General features: G+C 42.4%; 1 long non-coding RNA gene across 2 annotated transcripts in view; it reads left to right on the top strand.

Moving 5' to 3' along the window:
- The window catches only part of LOC113594749 (uncharacterized), a 77,303-nt gene that overhangs the window by 33,891 nt on the left and 22,644 nt on the right, over positions 1-20,768 (top strand). For both annotated transcript variants that reach the window (XR_008292606.1, XR_003415187.2), the window contains exon 2: positions 18,682-18,820. This is a non-coding gene — a long non-coding RNA (uncharacterized LOC113594749). The remainder of the gene's footprint in view (positions 1-18,681; positions 18,821-20,768) is intronic.

Here is a 20,768-nt window from a genome sequence, read left to right as displayed (position 1 = left end):
TCTCAACTCATCCAAATTGAATTGGCAACAAATATGAAATCATTTTTCAGAGCTATTACGGAGAGCATGTACAGTATTATCAACTATAGTCTAGACCGCTATTATTTTTGTAGCAAGGAAATGTTTCCATCATATGGTCCTTATCAAGAAAACTAAATAGAAGGATTGATAACTGGTGGATAATAGTCTCTCATAAGCTAGCTTTTAAATGGGTCACATTGTTCTCCATTGCATTGGAAACTGAAAATAGATGCTATATCAGCAATGTTTGTGAAAAATAGCACATTATCTGGAACTGACTGGTAGGGGTAGGGGGACAATATATTTCTTTATAAATTGAGCCTCCAGCAGAACCATAAAGTTTTTAAATCTGACAGGGGCTTTACAGCTCATCCATTCCAAGCCCCTCATTTTCTATCTGAGGAATATGACATCCAGAAATATTGAGGAACCAGAGTAAAACAACTATTTAGTATTAGAATTATAATTCCAATGGTAAAAATTCCTGTTTCATCCTAAATGCATTGCCTACAATTTTTTTCTGAATGAAGATAGAGTGGAGAAAAAGAAAATTTATCCTTAGGTTATCCAGTGTAGTAAAACTCCTTTAAGATTCTAAAGATTTTACCACTGATGATCCTTAAACTAGAATAAAAGTTGAAACAGAGAAAAACAGAGAAACCACTTTTCCTATAAATAAAATGGAAGCCGCTGCTTCTCCCCATCTCGGCCAATAGGCCGTGGCCCCTGCAGTGACAGAGTGTGCTCCCCCTGCCTCACGGGCGATACCACAATTGTCCCTTCTGCAAGGACCCAACACAACTATGGCCTTGACTTCAGCCACTTGGGTCTCCCTGAAGTCAGACCTTAAGGGTCAGAGAAAGGAGTCAGGAGAGGCTTTGCTCTCCAGGCTCCAAAGGAACCAATATGAACAACACCCTCGTTCTTGCCTTCCCAGAACCAAGGTGACAGTCAAGCACAGTCTAAAGCCAGCCTGCAAAAGCACCTTTTGAACAAGATCAAATACCCATAGTACCAGATTGCCTTTGACCTCTAGGCTACTTGCCGTTTACTGAATACGTTACAGGCTGTAGTTCATGTATTTCAGGCCTGAAGGGGGCTGAAAGTAAAAGTTTTGTGTCCAGAATACATTAAATCAAGTTCCACTTTCGAACAACTTTTTTCCTGTCTCTTGCTTGCTGCTCAGAGCCATTTTGAAAAACAAGCAAATGAACAGCTGGAAGGCTAAGCAATCAGTTTTTTTTTTTTTTCTTACATACTTGGTCTCCTGCATCTCAGCTCAAGGACATACAGGGAGACTGTGGGCTCTGCTAAATTAGTAGCTAGTGGAAGTCCCTTGATAAATTAAAAAGAAATGAATTAATATCAGTGCTTTGTAAGGTGAGGCCCGAAGCACCCCTCTGGCAGAGATAACTTAGGATGACCCAGTTATGATTATAATGAAGAGCTGAACAGGGTGATATTCCCAACAGAATTCTGAAACTTCCGAGATTCTGCAGTAATGTTAACCCATATATAGACAATAGCTAACATTTACGGAGCACTGAATGTCTGGTAGACAATCCGCCAAGCTATTTACAAACATCATCCCCTTTATCCTCACTACAACACAAAGAGAGGGTTTGATTATGATCTCCATTTTATAGATGATGAAACGGAAGCTTGGGACGGTTAAGTAACTTGACGTAGGTCTCACAGCCTCGAAAGAATGGAATCAGGCTTTGAATCTACGTCGCCTGACTCCTGAGCCCACACTTTTAATGCCGTTCTGTAACTGATAAGGAAGACATTTCTCAAGTTGTGATACATTCAAGCACTTTTAATATGCACAAAATTATTTAAAGACCAGAGTCAACTTATTCAAAGACCAGCAGGGTGGGATTTCCTGCAGGTTTTCCACCTGAGAACTCTCCCTGGGTCCAGGGGTGAAGATGTGGCCAGGCTCTTGAGTAGCTACCTACTAAGACAGACTCTCAAGGTGAAGGCAGGCAGGCAGGCAGGCAGGCAGAGCCCCCTTTCCTGAGGGGAAGGGGTACCAAGAACTACTAACCCACAGGACTAGAGGGGACAGGAGTCTGTCTTCTGTGCTCGCCCCTCCTCAGTGGGTGCTCTGCCCCAGTATGTCTGTTCCACCTCCCCTTCCCAGCACTCATGTCACGAGTCAGAACCCAGAAGTTCATTAAAGAACATTGAACCTGCTCAAAAAAAAAAAAAAACACAAAAAAACAAAGGTTTCCAGAGTTGAAAAGGAGGTTTGCACAAAATGGCCAATTCAGAGACAGGAGAGGTAGAAAAGCCTGTGCAGGGCCAGAGAGGATGATGCTGGAAGGTCATTTAGGAGAGAAGGAAGCAAGTCGACACTATGTTTTGTCGTTCTCAGGGATAGCATAGAGCGAACTTTTCCTCCCCCCGCCCCCACCAATGACCCCAATTCCAAGTAAGTAAGTAAAACAAAATAAATTCACACAAGCAGCTCTCAGTGCATTTCAACCCCATTATTCTTGTCCCTGAAAATGTAAGAAATGATTAAGAAAGAATTGGAAAGGGAAAGTCCGTGGGCCTCCCCCTCCAGAGTTCAAAAATATGTGCTTGGGCATGAAAAATCTCCACTCTGGATTTGTGTCCTTTCACGGGAGTGAAGAAGTCTGGGTCTTTGGTTTGGGAGAATGTTCCAAAGATATTATGCAGCTGGGAGAATAGTGAACAAATGTTGGGAACAAATAGCAACCTTAAATTGAAATGAACCCAATTTTAACTTAGGGGGAAAAAAATCACCTATTTTATTTGCATGAAAAGGCCTGTTTTAAAGAGGAGTAACAGCCCTTTCTCCAGATTGTGTCACTCGTGTCGTTTAATCTTGGTTTTGTGCATCTGAGGAGGCCTAAGATTTCGTGTTATTTTATGTAAATAGTTTCTAAACTTGACGAAAATAGGGTTTCACTCTGGCCGAGAGGATGGAAATCCCCACACTCCAGCCTTCAGTTGAAGTATTCCCAAGCTCCATTTTCCTCTACAGAACAGCCATTTGGTTTATGCAGCAGTGTTTGGACTAAAGCGTGTTGCCAACTCTTGTACCAGATACTGGCATTTTTATTACAAATTCCAAAATCGGAAAACCACAGGTATAAATGTTGCACATTTCTAATTTATTTAGTGTAACAAGTGCTAGTTTTGCATTCGCCACAACTTTTTTTGTTTACATGTTGAGAAGTTACAGGAATATATGTTGGATTACGAATTGCTTTCCAATGATCCCTTTGTTAAGGGAAAAGCCGCAACATTGGAAATGTACCTTCTGTTCATTGTGTACCTTCTTTTTATTCGTACGTTGTGGCTTCGGCTGACTTAAGAGAGGCCAGGGGCCTACAAAGTTCAGTCTCGACTCTATAAACAGTCTGGTAATCTTCCAAAGCGTTTAAGTCATGAATAACAGTCGCCTGACTATGCTTTAGAGGAACTGAGCTGGGCTTAGACAACAGTAGTATTGTTTTATTTCCAAAAGCACGGGACCGACGGGAAAGGTTTATTAAGAGTCTGACCCAAATGAAAAGGATCATATCAATTTAAATCCACGGTGCAAGAAATCACAGAGGATGAAGCGACAAGGAATGTGTGTTCAGTGCCTTCTGTGGGTCGGGAGCTCTTCAAATGATTTGGACGCTGGATACAGTGGCTTTCGAGATGCTTCTGGAAGGACCACCCCTCCTGGAGTTTAGAGTATAGCTGAAGGATATTGGGGGAGGTGAGGGTAGGGGGCTGGGGGGAGGCAGACAATGAAGCCCTCAGTGGTAGGGATCTGTGTTAAGTGTTGTCTTCCAAGGAGCACAGGCCTGTAGAAACCGTGTGCATAGCAGAGAAGGGGAGGAGAGAGACGAGGAGGGGGAGACAATCCCCGCCTCGGCTTGTGATGTAGAGAAGGAGATAAACATGCACTAAGTAGGTTTTGTGTGTGCGAGTGATCTTAGCAAGGAGACTGACCGCAGTTGTAAAGATCAGAGAAGCTTTCTTCAAAGAACTGATATTTGCATCAGGGATGACAGGGAAGGATTTCCGACAGAGCAAGGACTTGGAAGCATTAAGACACAGAGAGAATTTAGGGCACAGCAGGTAGCACAGATAGAGAGCAGAGGGCGTGCCGAGCAGCAAACCGGGAAGGCAGGTGTACCAGATTTCAGATGGGTATCGGAACCCGAAGAAATGCAAAGCTAAGTTTTCCCTTAAGCAAAGACGTAAGTCCCGAATATGACTTAGCTCATTTTTATACCATTAATTCAATAGGAGAAAAATTGATCACTTTGCTCCTGAAATCTCTAAAATCAGAGGTCTCCCAAAGGCACAATGAGTATTTGGAAAATGCCCAAAGGAATTCCCAATCTCTTTAATGTTCTTTCTGCCGTTGGATTATTTATTAGGTGTTAGGAGACTTCAGCTGCCTGAGGTAAAGGAATGTAGGCACCTTGTCTGCCATTAGCTTACCATGTTACAAGATGATCGTTTTCTAGCATAGAAAACAGGAGAAGCCTTTGTCATGCATCGTTGCTACCCCTTGCCCCCCAAGAGATCAATGTAAGGTGCTGTCTCTCTATGGCCGTCATATAGAGACTTCTTTGTCTGTGGGTCATTTTAATAAGTTCAAAATGCAAGGCAGGGCAAAGTTTTACAAGTCAGGAAGCCCCATAGCAGGTTTATCCCAAATGAGCAGGCTTTATCTGGATGCTGAAACTCTAGATCATTCCTTCACTGGTTCAAGGATTACTTTTCTCCATTGAAATTACTCTGCCTCCAAGAATAGATTTCTCAAAAGCTAGACTTTTATATACTCACCATCTTGACAGATTACGGATGTTACAAATATATGTTCTTACGTTTTCCCAGCCAGGGAATTGGTCTTATGTATGACCAATGGCTTCTGTGAAGGATCACTTTGGTTTTCTTCTCTCAAACACATTGGTCTTTTAAAGCACATCCTATAAGATTTTAACCCATTATTATGAGATACTGTGACTTGATAAAAGGCAATATTGATGCTTTTGAGTTTTCCTACAATAACTGAGGTGATTTAAAATATGGGGGAAGTGGAGTTTTAAAGAAAATCACCTTTTTCCCCATAGCACTTTGCATGAGCCCTGTACCTTCTCTAATAGATCTCTGTGATGCTGTTTTAGTGTTATTAAAACTGACCTCTTCCCTAAACTTATTAACTTCAGTCAACTTATTAACAGTCTAAAGACAACCAAAAAAATGTTAAGTCAAACTCTACTTCCACTAGGACTAAAACTGGATTTGTCCAATGTAGTAGCTCGCCGAGTATAAAGTTTTAAGAATTCCAAGTATTATGGTAATCTTTCCAAAGTGAACAATCTCTCAGATTTCTCAAGAGGCTGTTCTGAGAATGAATGTGAGGCCCCGGTGATCTAGAATGGAGCCAGCAACTAGAAATGCACCAGGGCAGGGCTCCAGGGAAGGTAGAAGCTCATCGTATTCTTCACCGAAGCTGAAAGTTTGGACATTCTATGGTGTCCGTGGTTCCATGGGTCTTGGTAAATGGGAGTCTGTGCCCTCTGGCCCATGTGTAGTCAGCACGGTGACTGCATTCATGGGTTCACCATGTCAGCACCAGGGTGATTAATAATAGAGACTGGCTGATATCAACCTGCTGGATCATTCTGTCTGTTCCCTTGTCTCGTGCTGTTTCTAAGGGTACGCTCTCACGGGTTTTAACATGTGACACAAAGGTCTTCACATTCAGGCCCACTCCTTACGTCCATCACATGCATCTGTGATCTTCCAGCCTTTTTCCTTCCACGGTCCTGCCCAGCCAGCCAAGCCATTCAGGATGTCCCAAGAGTCTCATGATTTCCTAGCCATGGGCCACTTCTCTTTCGTTATAAAGCGGGTGACTGAGTACACTGCCCGCGGGGAGGCTTTTCTCTCGCCACATTCTATCAAGGCCACCTCTGAGGGAGCCTGTGGCATGGCTGTCATCCATTTGTGGTTTGCCTCCGTATAACGAACTCACCCTCTATAGAGCCAGCTTGGGCCTTTTCTTCCATCTATAGGATCCCCCATACAGCCATAAGTACAGGGGCACAGTACCACAGTCGTGGCTGCATTGCTCACGCTGCGTGCTCATGTCCACTGGTTCTGTTCACGCTTAATCCTGGATGCACCCTCCTCACCATCCGATACAGTGGATTGTGGCTCAGCCAGCCCGACCTTATGATGTGCGAAGTCTGCCCAGCTCGCGATGGGCAGATCCAGCTGAATGGTCACTTGGTGTTCCTTGGTCGGTCATTCTGTCTCTACCAGAGCCCAGTAGCAGGTCAGGAAATGTTTTTCAAAGAGCATATAATTCTACGCTGCTGATGAAGTGGCATCCCGCCAGAACACTGGGGGCCTACTTTTTTATTCTCCCACTAGGAATTGCCACAGATTCCACGTCTTTTCCCACCGCTGATACTGCCCCCCGCCCCCAACACCTGCTGCAGAGGCCTTTCCTGCCCTGGCCACATTCACAGCTGGTAGGTCGCCTTTGGCTCCACTCAGTATTAGAGCCGGAGCGATATTCCCAGCTGTGGCATATGCTGCTTCTGGAACCCAGAGACGCCCAGTAGGTATTGTGATGCCTTCTTTGTGGTAGAAAAGGGCAAGGTGTAGTACTTTGGAGATGTCCTGGCACATCCCTAACCACCAGATCCCTGAAAATTTTATCCATAGGCGACCACTCGGTCTACTGTATTCTTGGAAGTACCTACAAAACCTCCACACTCCATTGTAGGACTGGCTTTTTTCAGGGCGCATCCAGAAACTCTTATCTTTCCTCCATGCCAATGGTTTTCAACTCTAGAGTGCGTAAGAATACATGTGAATGCTTGCCAAAGTTCTCAAGCTCTGCCCGTGAAATTCTGATTCCAAATACATCTGCATGAGCCCAGGAATCTGCATTCTGCAAATTACCCACCCCCACCCCCTGGTGCCTCTGATGGGCTTTAGGAAGCTCTGCTTTATGCCTTTGAACATGCTGTTCACTCTGCCTGTGATGCTTTCCTGTCTTCACCTGGCCAACTCCCACTCATTCCTCAGGACTCAGCTCAAACAAATGTCACCTCTTTTGGGAAGCTTTTCCTAACTCTCCCCAGATTGGAGTTAGTCCATCAAGGTACCAGAGCAATTTTCATGCCTCTTTTTAATTTCCATAGTTATTTATGTGAAGTCTTGTGTTCCCACAAGCCTGCGAACTTCTTCAGCACAGAGATTTTCATGCACGTTTTATGCCCTACAGTTATCCCAATGCCAGGCACGTACATGGGAGGCACTCACTGTGTATTTCTTGGATTCATGAGTGCATGAATCCTGGGGGATATAACCATGAAAATCATAACTGTGAATTGGTTCATTTCCACAATGTAAAAAGTTTGCATAACAACATTCGTTCCTTTAATTTTCTCACTAAATGACTACTATATGCTTTCTCCCAAAGTCCCATCCTATCCTTTCCTTAATCTCTTTATGGAGCTGTAAGACAAGGTCCTAATCCCTTAAGGACCCACATTTGATGAGCCCTTAAACAGCTCTAAACGGAGCATAGCTTTTTCCTGAAGCGTTCCAGGAAAAGTTTCCTATGAGTTTCCCATCCATTTCATGGTTGATTCTTTTGCTAATTAATTATTAATTTGCTTGACCTGACCCATTTTTGAAGTGCTGCGAGTTCAGTCCTCTGTGGATCCCATGTTTTTAATAAACCACAGCATGACTGGTAGATACATCTCTACTCCACCTTTGCCCTGTGAAATCCCACAAAGATGAATTTCCTTCAACCCAAGCCAGATCAAGTTGTTGACGGTGGTGGTGGTGGTGTTAATGCCCTTTCTAAATGCTCTCATCTGTTTTAGAAAACGGCACAATGCCGACATGTTAATGGACTCCATACTTGTGAATGCTATTGGTATCTGGAAGGAGTGAATCAACTAAAACATCAGAGCCACATTTGATGGAACTTGAGAAATTAAATGAATTCCTCGGGAACAGCCTAGGAAACGAAGAACCTCTGAGCAGAGCCTTGGTCTTGTGTCATATTTACTACCTTACCTGGATCTTAACTACTGAACTGTGCTAGGTAAACTCAACAAAAGCTGTTGAGTTTAAGCTCGTTAAGAATGAGTTTAAGAATGTGTGAAGGCACATTCTCTTTTATGTCACTAAACTATTTTCTCATACTGAAGAAGAACCCTGGTAGCTTAATCCACCCTGTGAGAAGCTTCTAGTACATTGAAATAAAGTCATTAGAAATTAGGTAACAAATAACATCAAAACATGTATTGAGCTTTTTCTGTACAATAGACACTAACAACTGCCCGAAAAGAATGAAGAAATTATTTTTAATTACTTTTTGAGAATTTACTCCTCTACACAAAATTAAAGACAAAAACACATGAAGTGTTTCCTGTACATCTGAATGTATATTGCCTGTTACCAACAGGATAAAATAAAATTTTCTTCTTAATAAAAGCAGAAAGTAATTTAAAAGTCACCTAATACAAAATCACACTAGAAAAGCTCCTCTTTATTTGAATAGTCCCTTCAATCATTCTTTGCTTTTTATGAGTAGATACTTGTCAAAAAAAGAAATTTGAATTCTAAAAGAACAGGAAGTTGTTGTAGTGTAAACAGAGGACCAGATCCATTTATCTTATCACTGCTCACCTACTCGGTGTTCCCCTAGCGCCTAGGAACTGTAGCAAACTTTTTCCTAGTTGAGAAAGAAAACAATGAGCTATGGAAACATTTCCAGGATAATCGAGCAGAAATTTGCTGAAAGGAACCACGAAGAATTTTTTTAACAATGCAGGAAAATAGTCAGTGATTTTAATACTTATCAAATCTTCACTGTAATCGTAGGACAGTGGATGGCATGTAGAGAACTATCAGTTTTAAAAGAGTGAATCTTCCACTAACCACATGGCTATTTACACTGACAGTTTGTGAGATGGATCAACGATCCCTTGGGCCAAATAAAAATAACTCCATTACGGAAATATATTCCTCTACCCATGATTCTGACATGTTTCACCCTCTTACCCCCAAAGGAAGCATCCCTGTCTATAAACGTATACATATACACGCCAGTGGCAGCGAAGCACACGTTGGAAATTGCTTTTCTGGTAAGGGCATCCTCCTCATGAACCTACTCTGAAATTAAAATATTCCTAGGGAGGAGTAACACACGTAATTATTATCTTACTGGAAGTTGTTTATCGCATCCTTCTTCTCTGTGACCCAGGTTGCAAGAGAGGAAGTGGGGAGGAGATAGATCAAGTACGTGGACAAGAAGGGGAAGTAGTGGCCTCAAAGACAAACAGCCCTGCCACACGCTGTTGCCAGCCCCACGGCCAGCATTTGGGGCGCTTGCCAACGCGTAAGAGAGTTTTCATGGCAAGCGCTGTTCCAGAGTAAATACCATTCATTGCCACCGTTAGCTACTGACCACATTCTTGTCTTTGGGCACGCATAAACTAATCCTGTGCCTGATAAACATTCTCTTGGTGGAAAGGAAGGATGCCATTGCTCTCTGCCATCTGATTTGTTCAAATCCCAAAAGGAAATTGTGGTCCGACATGTAGACAATGTGCACGGCTTGGTTGCATTTGATTCACTTACAAAGAGATTCGTGTGGGCCCAACTCTGTCTCTATTGTTGGATGTAAAGGACACAGATCCTGTCCCAAGAATCGATCATTAATCACTCTCCAAGCAGAAAGATTGATGTGGTGGTGGTGGTTTTCTCGAGGGACAATGGTCACAAGTTAGCCAAAGCTCTTTCACCCTGACGACACAATAGTTCTCTTTCCAAGGGATGGAAATAGATACGGGCAGCTGCAGATACGGTCTTCCGGTGCTAAATGATTTTATCTCATCACTGAGGAGAACTTCTCCAACAGAGCTCCACCCTACAGCGACTACACCTGCGAAAGTTACTTTGCTAAAAAGTCTTCCGAGCTCTAGATGAGTATTTTTGGGGAATTGTACCACTTAAAGTCAAGAGGCAGCTCCTGAGTAGAAAATCAGCATCAAGTGTTCAAAAGTCAGTACCCCAGTTCAGCAGCTGTTTCAGGCAAGTTCAAATATACATCCGAAGTCAGAACGGTCTGGAACTTGCTAGGGGGAAATATGGCAGCTACCAAACAAACAGAGCTCCCACATACACACATTTAATCTGGTTCTAGCCTGCCCTTACCTTTCTGCCATCAATACTTGGAAGATTTAACAGGTAGCGACTTTTCTTATAAAACACTGTCCTTGAAGTATATTTCTCTAAGCCTTACCCTGCCTGTCCACCATACCACTAATATATTTGCTGGCATGCAGGAAATTCAGTTAAAGAGTAGAAGATGTTTGAATCTAACCAATATTTACACTGCAGCTGAGTGTGAGCCTTTCAAAGGCCTCAAAAATGTGCATATTGTTGATCTACCAATTTCATTTCTAATAATTTTTCCAAAGAAAATAACTAGAGGTTTGCGCAAGGATTTAGCTACAAGGATTCTTATTGTAGAGTTGTTTTATAATATAAAAATAAGTAAAAACCCTGAATAGACAGCTATGTGAAATCTTTAATTTGTGGTGAACCCATATACTGGACTATTTTTGCTATCATTTACTAGTATTAAGTCTATCTGACTGGATGGGAAAATATTTGTAGTATAACATTACATGAAAAAGCTTAGAAGGCAGCATTTTCAACTATATAAACTCTAAGGGAGAAAAAATTGAAAGGACACACACCCAGACACTAAGTGCGGTTATATGCGAAGAACGGACAAGCAATGCCTTCTATAGTCTTCTCTTTGCTTTCTTCTATTTTCCGAATAATCTACAATAAATATCTATTAGTTTTGTATTCACAAAAAAGAAATTTCCTAAACAGTAAAGTAAATTCAGAAGTGTAGATGTTAGGGGCACCTGGGTGGCCCAGGTCATGGCTAAGGTCATGATCTCACAGTTCAAGAGTCTGAGCCTCAAATGAGACTCTCTGCTCTCAGTGCTGAAGCCCACTTCAGATCCTCTGTCCCCCACCCCCACCCCTTCCCCACTCGTGCGCTCGTGCTCGCTCACTCTCTCTCTCTTTCTCAAAAATAAATAAACATTAAAACAAGAGAAATGTAGTGTCAGTGGTTGGAAGCTCCGAGCTCGGGGACAGCAAAGGCTTGCCACTATGTGTGTCACCTTTGTGATGTGTTAGGTGGGAATGTGTGCTGTTGCTACGTCTGTGTTAACAAATTACAATGCTTCGATTCCCTTAAGCGGGAACTTTGGATGAATATTTCGACTAGTGGGTAGGAGCAAAGACCTAGGGAATAAAATGTTAGCTAAGGAGTAAAATGTAGGCAATAACACTAAGCTTCCTGCAGGTGCTGTGCTCAGAATTGCTGGGAATAAGAACAAAGGTTGACCATTCCTTTGACCCTATACGTGGGCTGACTTTTCCTCTGCCCCTAGCATCCTGTTGCCCATGTGTCCAGGTGCTACAGGCACTCATGCCCTGTGGGCTCAGCAGAGCGGGTGATGTGGCAGCTGAGAAGTCTAGAACACCCAGCACTAGTCTGTTGACAAGCACAGCGCCGATGGCTATGTACCAGTGCAGATAGGAATTGAAGCAATTCAGACTCACAGTGGAAGAAATGTTCCTCAGGATGCAAATGGCTGAAATAAAAAACATCAACCACAGGAGACTATGGGAAGGAGCCAAAGCACAGTTTTAAACTAGGTTTTGGTGGCAGCAAAGCACTGAAGTCATTAAACTCCACCCAGTTGAATCGTAGCCATGCCATTTACCTACAGAAAGCCCTTAGGCATGTGACCCTGGGCCTCAGCTTCCTCATATGCAAGCAACATAGAGACACCAAGTGATTCTCCTATTCACAATAGTTATATTCTAGAAAGTTGCTAGAGATACGGAATTAGTGAACACTGAATCACTGAGCCATTGTTCCCACAGGAAATACAGGGTTAGGTTCCTACGAGATTCTGGTTACAATATTTTTGCCGACTTGTCAATACATAGGCTTGTTTTATGTGTGTTCGTGTAAAGATGCCTTGCTTAATATTGACTCATTGACATTGAACTCACTGTCAACAGCCTGTAACCCATGATAAGCAAAGCCTATCTAACACTTTTTTCCCACAAGGCACATCGTGGCCTTCTTGCTCCTAGGAACACTGGACAGCACGTCAGCCCTTTGCTTTAAACAATGTTTTAACAATGAAATGTCCAACATAAAACACAAAAATGCACACACACACACACACACACACACACACACAGTGCTACATAGACAGCAAAAAGGATACTTGTTTACAGTCTGAGAGCTGGAACAAGAAGGTAAAACCTCATCTTGTCCAACCTCACCTGGGAACATGTGCATTGAGCAACCCAGAGTTTTTCCTGCTCTGCACGTGTGCACATCCACGAGTAATTGCAAAGGTGCCACAAGTATTGATTTGGGATTACAAATAAATTTTCACAAGCAGCTGAATTTCCAAATACACAAGCCCCACACGCTGAAGAACGATGTTAATAATAGCATCATCTTCAGCAAGTTATGTAGAGATAAGTGAAACATTTTATGTCAGGCACTTAACACAGAATTTGGTACACATATACCATATATGTGCGGGGAAAAATGACTGCTGTTTTGTAAAATATTTTAAGCCCCTGTTCAGTTGTTCAGGATATAACTATCCATATTCCCATACACCGTAACTGAATACTCTAGAAAGAGGATTACAAAACAGCCTAATGTTAAAATTACCTAATAAACTGGTACAATTTTTGCCATGACTTTTTTCAAATTATCTTTAAAAAATCCACTTAAAATAATACCATCTATATTTTCCGTAACAGGTTTGTTGAGTTGTCATTAAGACCTCTGGGAGACCTGGAAGTGGGGAACCATGGGAACAGATCAATTGTTTCGCAAGAAAAACTGCCCTGACGGAGAGAATTAAGCCTTACTCAGAAGTAAATAGGGATATTTCCTCAATAAAACATTAATAGGACTCTAGAAAGGCTGCTCCAGTGTAGTCCTTTTTAAACTTTAAGAACTGGGGCACCTGGGTGGCTCAGTTGGTTAAGCATCAACTATCGATTTCAACTCAGGTCATGATGTCACAGTCGTGAGGTCGAGCCCCACATCAGGCTCTGCTCTGGGCACAGAGCCTGCTTGAAATTCTCTCTTTCCTTCTCTCTCTCTCCCTCTGTCCCTCCCCCCTCTCTTTAAAAAAAAAAATAGTAAACTTTAAGAACCACCTTGTTTGGCATTTATTTCTACTTAGGTGTAATAATTAACACAAGGGATCCTCTTTATTTGGCATAGAATTTCCTTGCCAGAAAGTTAATATTTGATGGTTATGTAAGGAGCTATAAACACAATCTCCTGAGAGATCTCCTAAGAAATTTACCCGCCTAGCCAAATGGATTGAGAAGATTTCGAATCTAACCTCCCTTCCAAATGTAGCCAGATGGGCATTTTGTTCTAATTCATTCCTCCCAACCCTACCACACTGGAACCCTTCTTCTCTTCCGGGGGTGTAGAGTTCAAAACTCTGTGCCGAGCTTTTCCTTGCAGTTGTTGTCTAAAATACTTGTGCAGTGCTATCCATAGTATCTGTAACATCTCCCTCGGTTGTCTCCACTTCCAGACCCACTCGTCCTGCATTCCTGGCTCCGTTCATGGGATCACCATTCTTGCAGTTGCCCAGGCTTGGATTCGGCATTTTCATCTTCCACTTCTTTGCCACAAGCCAGCGGCATCCTGTGACTTCATCCTGAAGGGACCACATTTGCATGTTGGTCACATCCGCCCCCATCTGTCCATCCCTCATTGCCTTTTCCCTAGTCGAGTCCCTCAATCTCATTGCCTGAGCTAAGGCAATAGCTTTGTAACCCCTCTCCCTGAAACCATTCTACCCATGGCTACCGAATTCACGTTCATAAAGCACTGTTTTATTGTCACACCCTGGAGAGAATGCTTCATTGGTTCCCCAGCGTCCACAAAATAAAATGCTGACTCTCCTTTGCTTGTCAGGGAGAAGCTTCGGGGACCTATCCGTGATCGTCCCCTGTAGCCACATCTCCCACAGTTGCCTTTTGGGAAGTCTGGGCCAGACCAGAACCTCCTCTCGCAGCAGTCTGTCCTTGCATCCAGAAATCCCGCTTCCGGTCCTCGCCTGCTACATTCCTTCTACTCACAGCTGCCTTCCCTAACTCTTGGGTACTCTCCACCGCTAAAAGTTATTTCAGGCCCGCCTCAAATGCCACCTCTTGCCTGACACCTTGCTTAATTCAGGCCACCACAGTCGCCTCCCTCCTGAGATCACAGCGCAGACTCTGAACCACACTACAGCCTGGGGAAAGGGTTCACGGTTAAGTATTGGATGCAGTAAAATGATCAGCTGCCTTCCTGGAGGGAACCAATGACGCGGCCGTAAGGTGAGGGCCTGAAATTGCGTCAAGGCAGGGTAGGCCTGTGCAGACCCAAGAACTGAGACCCCCAGCTGCTGCCTGCCAGGCGACACAGTTTAAAGAAAAGGACAAGACAGGCGCTTGGGTGGCTCAGTCGGTTGAGCACCAAACTGCAGCTCAGTTCACGATCTCGCAGTTCATGAGTTCAAGCCCCATATCGGGCTCTGCACTGTCAGATCCTTTGTCTCCCTTTCTCTCTCCACCCCTCCCCTGTCTCTCAAAAATAAATAGGCACCGTGTGTGTGTGTGTGTGTGTGTGTGTGTGTGTGTGTATGGAAAAGGGCAAGATAGGGAAAGAATTGAATAAATAGAAAGGAACATATTTGAGAGGTTGCTGGGGACAGAATGTTTGTGTCCCCCTAAATTCATATGTTACAATCCTGATCCCCAAAGGGGATGGGATTAGTAGGTGGAGCCTCTCAGGGGTGCTTGGAAGGGTAGAGCCCTGAGAAAGGGATTAGTGCCATGTGAAAGACGCTCCAGAGAGACCATGTGAGGTCACAACGAGAGGGCGCCAGGTATGAACCAGAAAGAGACCCTTCACCGGCCCCTGCTGGTGCTCTCGGATTTCCTGCCTCCAGAGAAATAGATGTTTGTTGTTTATAAGCCACCTAGTCTATGCTCTTTTATTATAGCAGCCCATGGACCGAGACAGAGGTGTTTTTCCATTTTTAGCAAACAGCTTCGGGAAAGACTCACACTCAGAAATAGAACAAATTATATAAGAGAAATATTTTACATGTACCAATTACTAGGTTGCAGCAATTAATTCTTCACGTTGTTTGAAAATATCTCATAGAGACAGAAACAGACATAGATAGAGATACAAAGACCACAATGGCAATGGTCATCATTTTGGGGTAGTGAAATCACTGTATTTGTCTGACTGTAGTTTTTCACTTTTTTATAACAAATACTGTTAGCGTCTAGGACAGTGGTTCCCAATCTTGGCTGCACCCCTTAATCACCACAGAAGCTTTTCTTTAAATGTCTAAGCCCCACCCCCAGGGATTCTGGCTAGTCTGAGATAGGACCCAGATGCTAGTGTCTTTTAAATGTCCTCTAATGAGCAGACTGGTTGAAGATGCTGCTCTAGGAGTCCTTTCCTCCCCATCCCACCCCTTCGCTCTGTCCTGAGAAGGAAGATCGCTCAGACTTTAGAGATGAAGACACAGGGCGTTAAATGAGCATATGTGCTCTCTACTGTACACTGGCTGGTGCAGCGGTTTCTTGTTCCATTGCGACGCAAGTTCCCAGACCTACCTGTGTGCAGGGGGCCAGCCCAACAGCACACAGTGTGCCTTGCTCCAGGCCCGGCATGGTCACCAGCCTCAGGGAAGCCTGCCCTCCCAGGAGTCCATCCCAGTCCCTGCTGCTCTGCAGGGGTGTCTGGAGCTAAAGCCCAACTCAGGAGAATGTACTTCTTTCCAACTTCACGTGTCTGTTATTCCCTGGGGTTACGTCTTCGGGAGAAAATGAGAGAGCTGCGTCAACAAAGGATTCAAAACTTGGTGTTCCTTGATCAAATACAGGTCTCCCCGCTTTCCAAAAGTTTGCCTTGTGCCACTCGGCTTTTATGAAAAACCAACCTTACAACATGTTTTCGCTCACCCAAAGAAATTTGAGGATTTTCACATTTACAGACTGGTAACTGCTTCTTCATGACGTTTCGCTTTATGACAGGTTTCAGAGGAAGCTCTACTCATGGGTAGCGGGGGAAACCTGTCCCATCCAGTATCATTGAGCCCTTGACTTTTCACACACACGTTTTGCTTACATAATAAAAAATAATTTTTATATACAAAAAATTACTGCTTGTTTGGGGAGTGGTTAATACTGCTTACTTCAATTACTAGCAAATACTCCAGGGGAAGTCAGCCATTCCCTGGCTCTGGATGGCCCTGTAGTTCTATTTCACCGGGCAGTTTTTCTATCAGATAGATTTAATAGAGATAGTACCTGAAAGAAAATGGTGGAGAGAAGAAAGAGAAGTTTCAGTGGTGGAATCTGTGCTAATGACCCAACAAACATGAAAGCTGGATGGAATACAATGAGGGTAGGAAACTGGGCTTCCATCAAGAGGGGCCTCCCTTACAGTATTTATCACAAAGAAGAAAACTCCAGGCCCTTTGCTGGCAGATAACGCTACAGGGTGCAGACCCTGCTACCTAAACACTAAGCTGAAAATTACCTATTTCTTTTTCAATACTAAGGGCCCAATATACTCTACTAAAATCTGAAAGGTTATGTGACCTTTCTGTTTGCCTAGAATTTTGAGTCGCCAAAAATTGCTTAAAATAAGTGGGCCATCAGCCTGAATTTGAGAATTTTCCCACGTTCCAAATGTCCAATGAGTATATTTGACCTGTGTATATGACACGTATGTCACTTCTTTCTACCACTTATATTCTTCGGGTTGACCCATTTTCCTTTGTATAATTTGTCACAAACCTTTTAGATTTTTTTTTTTAGTAAGAATAATGAAAATAATTTTACCATTTATTAGGCACTTGTATACCTCAGGCACTATCGTAAGTACTTTCCAGATACTATTTCATCTGCTCTAACAAGAGCTTTGTGAAGTAGGTGTTATAATCTCCTTTTTGAAGATGAAAGAGAGGTTAAATAACTTGTCTACGGTCAAGTCAGTTGGTAACATAACCATACCTGGGTATCTCGAGTAAATAAATATTGATCTTATAAATTGCAGTAGCCAAAGCATTTGGACTGAACTAATGAATACAATCTTCTCTAACATTATGAAATCATAATCTATAGAGAACCTGGAAAGAAACCCAAAGACTTACCAATAAATCAGAAATTCAGAGAATATTAGCAAAATCAGCTTACTTGTTTTTGAAAAGATAATTGAGAACCCAAGAGAAAAAAATAACTTTCCCTAATATCACACACAAAATGATGTACGTTAGGAATAGGCAAATTTTAATTTTCCCAACGACCCTCTGAGATAAATATTAATATCCCCATTTTAAGGTTCCAGAGAGGTTGAATAAACTTGCCCAAAGTCACAGAGCTATTAACTATGGGAATTTGAATTCAAATCTACAACTATGGAACTCTCATATTTGAGTCATTAACTTCTCTAATGTCTCCCAAATAGTTAATGACAGAGCATGGATTAGAGTCAGGGGAAAGATTGTTTTATTACAAAATCAGGGTTTTGTTTATGGAACAGATGAAACATTTAGGGAATAGCGTTCCTCTTCTCTCCTCCCAGGCCACACAAGAGTAGCTTGGTAGGGTCCTGCTCTGAGGTTCACCAAAGTCACCCGCCCTACAGGATATCCCCGAGATCAGATGAATTAAATGGGGAGGGTGGAGGGCAAGAAACTCATTGCTCGATAGATTTCATCATTTGCTTCCTAAAACTAAGATCCAAAGTTTAATCTAGTGAACACATTAGAAAGAGGAGGCAGAAACTTCAGGCCTTCCAGTCACTGCAGCCTCTCAAGTTCCACCTGCATCTGGAGGGAAGGAGTCAGAGAGGCTAAAAGGGGTGTTGTTCTAGTTTGATCTTGGTATTTTATTTTTGTTTGGTTGTTATTATTTTTCAAACCCTGTATGTGATTTTTGAAAAAAAGTAATGATTAGCTACAGACGAAATATAAGACATTGTGTTCTTCATCAGTTTCTATTTTGAAAATATAGCTTCCATCCCAAATGAGGTTTTGGTACAATTCTGTGAAGAGTAGTATGAATGCACCCTGAGAAGCCAGCGTTAGAGGAAGCAGACTTTGTTGTCAACTCCTGAGTGTCTGAATTCCAACAGGGAACAATTGGATGTGATTCAAAACAAGTTCGTGATGTTGAGAGAAAATAGTTCTGCAATAATGCAGGGGAGCCCTAAAATCCTCTTTTCAAAGAGTGTATCCCCCCTTTTGATACAAGGTTAAATGAGGGGTTGATGAAATTCTGTGACTTAGGACACTGAAAAAGACAAAATTCAGACTTGACAGTTCTTGCCATTTCCTTCTTTATTAAATTCACTGCTCTTTTGTGTGCAATAATTTTAATTTTAGAATTAAAAAAATCTTCATTGTCCATAGTAAAAATAAAGACTTTAGACAGATCTCTGTTTTCTGTGCTTGGTTGGTGATTTTTGTATGTATTTATTTTCAGCACTGCTCTGAGTTTAGGCATTCCATCCAACATCACTAGATTGCAGATTCTCTCGGATGGAAGAGTAGAAAAATAACGAAAGTTGCCCCTGACTCAAAATCTTCCTTGAAAAATGATGGCAAGAAAACTGACTCATTTGGTGAGTAGAAATGAGAGGTTATTATTTCCATTACCTGCAAGATATGATGTGTCTTCCAAAAATGAGAGCATGACTAATTTAACTAGAAAATGTTGCAGGCAGCCTATATCAATTCTCCATTACCCCAATTCAAGGCCGAGTCATTATGTCTTTACTTCAAAAACAAGTAGAGAAAGGGGGGAGAAGGCACTATTTATTTGGGTGTAGACAAAAGGACAAAGAGAAATTGCCCCTCCCCTAATCTCCTAATACTGGCCCTTAAATGAAAGAGTTTCGTGACCTGAAAGTTACTCGTCAGGACGGATGTAACTGAAAACGCATGGGAAGTTACAGTCATTCATTCTCTCCTCTTGAGCTAGTACCTGACCAGGGAGACATATTAAGTCACTTGGCTTGTTCTTCGTGGAGAAGTTTTAGTGTCTAATTGGATCACAAACAGAATGTGAGCAAGTCCGTTATGCAAGAAAGAAGCCCCACCTTCTGGCCACCCGTGTAAGTCTTACAGTGCACCTCCCCACCATATCCCCTGCCACACTCCCAACCCCTGTGCATCGGGGCAAAAGTAGCTCTCCACTGGTCTTTATTTCCTAAAGCAGGAAGCTTTCCTGTGTACTTGGGAAGAAAATATTTGGCAATAATGGAAATCAAAATATTTCTCTAGACAGTTCAGCATTATCTGTAAACCCTTATGCCCTTTCAAACCAAAGCATACTTGTTTAGTAACAACAAGTTATTCCCTTTCTCTGCTTCCCTTTTTCATTGGTGGGGAGAAAACATAACAGTATTCTATCCTGGAAAAGCTCCATATACAGTCTGACAATTGCTTTATCTTTTCCTTCTCAGCTCATAAGCGTAGATCATTATTAACAGAATTTTTCTGTTTGTCGATACCATTTGCAAATACGTCATGATTCCTTTCAGTGACATTATTAATCAATTTATAATTCAAGCTATAGCTTCATTGTGTCCAATGTATTTTGCGTTTGTAATAGAACACTGTGTAAAGTGTCTCTTAAGTCTACTAGGTTCCATTTGTCTCTGAGACCACGTTTTGACCATCGTATTTATTTCTTATTGATATTACCTCACTAATGTAAGCAATGAGGTATAATAACCAGCATGCTTTCCATTGGACTCCATGTAGGTTCTCAGCACTAAAATAAGAAAGCTAAACTAGCATAAAGCTATGTAAGAGATTCTCCTTTAATTTACATCTGAGTTTTGTGACCAAGGTACATAAATAAAGCATGCTACGTTGAGAACGACGACTACCCACAATAGTTGGTAATTAAGAGTAAGAGAGAGGCGAAGTGGGGTGAATTTCAGAATAAAATGTGTTCAAGGAGCGTGGCGATGGGTGGGGAATACGTACGTGAGAGATGTCATCGATCACTAATAGGCTGTCCCGGTGGGGACAAATCAAGGACACGATACTTTCCAAGTCCCACTAGTGTGTTAGAGACTTCTCAGTTTAATTGAGTATGAATATGCCTTTTCGTGCCCTCGATTTCCATCTTCTTCTTTTTTTTTTTTTTTTTAAGTAGGCTCCACGCTCAGTGTGGAGCCCAACCCCGGTCTTGAACTCACAGCCCTGAGATGTAGACCTTGAGCTGAGATCAAGAGCTGGATGCTTAACTGACAGCCACCCAGGCGCCCCTGTGCCCTTGATTTCTTAACGAAGATTGAATGCCACATTCTTCTAATTGTTGCTTCTTGGGAACGTTACTGCTAACTACTTTTTCCACCCAAGAACTGATAGTTAAAACAATACGTGTTGCGAGAACTGTCAGAAATCCAGACCAGCATTGTTCCCGGTCACACTTCACTTCCTCCCTCCTCTTATCTCTTCTCTGACATTCACCTTTCACTGCCATGTTGGAGTCAATCATGAAGAGACCATATTTTTTGCTTTATTGTGATGTGTTAGGCCTATTTCTGAAAATGAAAT

Source organism: Acinonyx jubatus, chromosome F2 (genome assembly GCF_027475565.1).
Source record: "Acinonyx jubatus isolate Ajub_Pintada_27869175 chromosome F2, VMU_Ajub_asm_v1.0, whole genome shotgun sequence".
NCBI classification, from domain to species: Eukaryota; Metazoa; Chordata; class Mammalia; order Carnivora; family Felidae; genus Acinonyx; species Acinonyx jubatus.
This window is presented reverse-complemented; position numbering and strand designations above follow the sequence as displayed.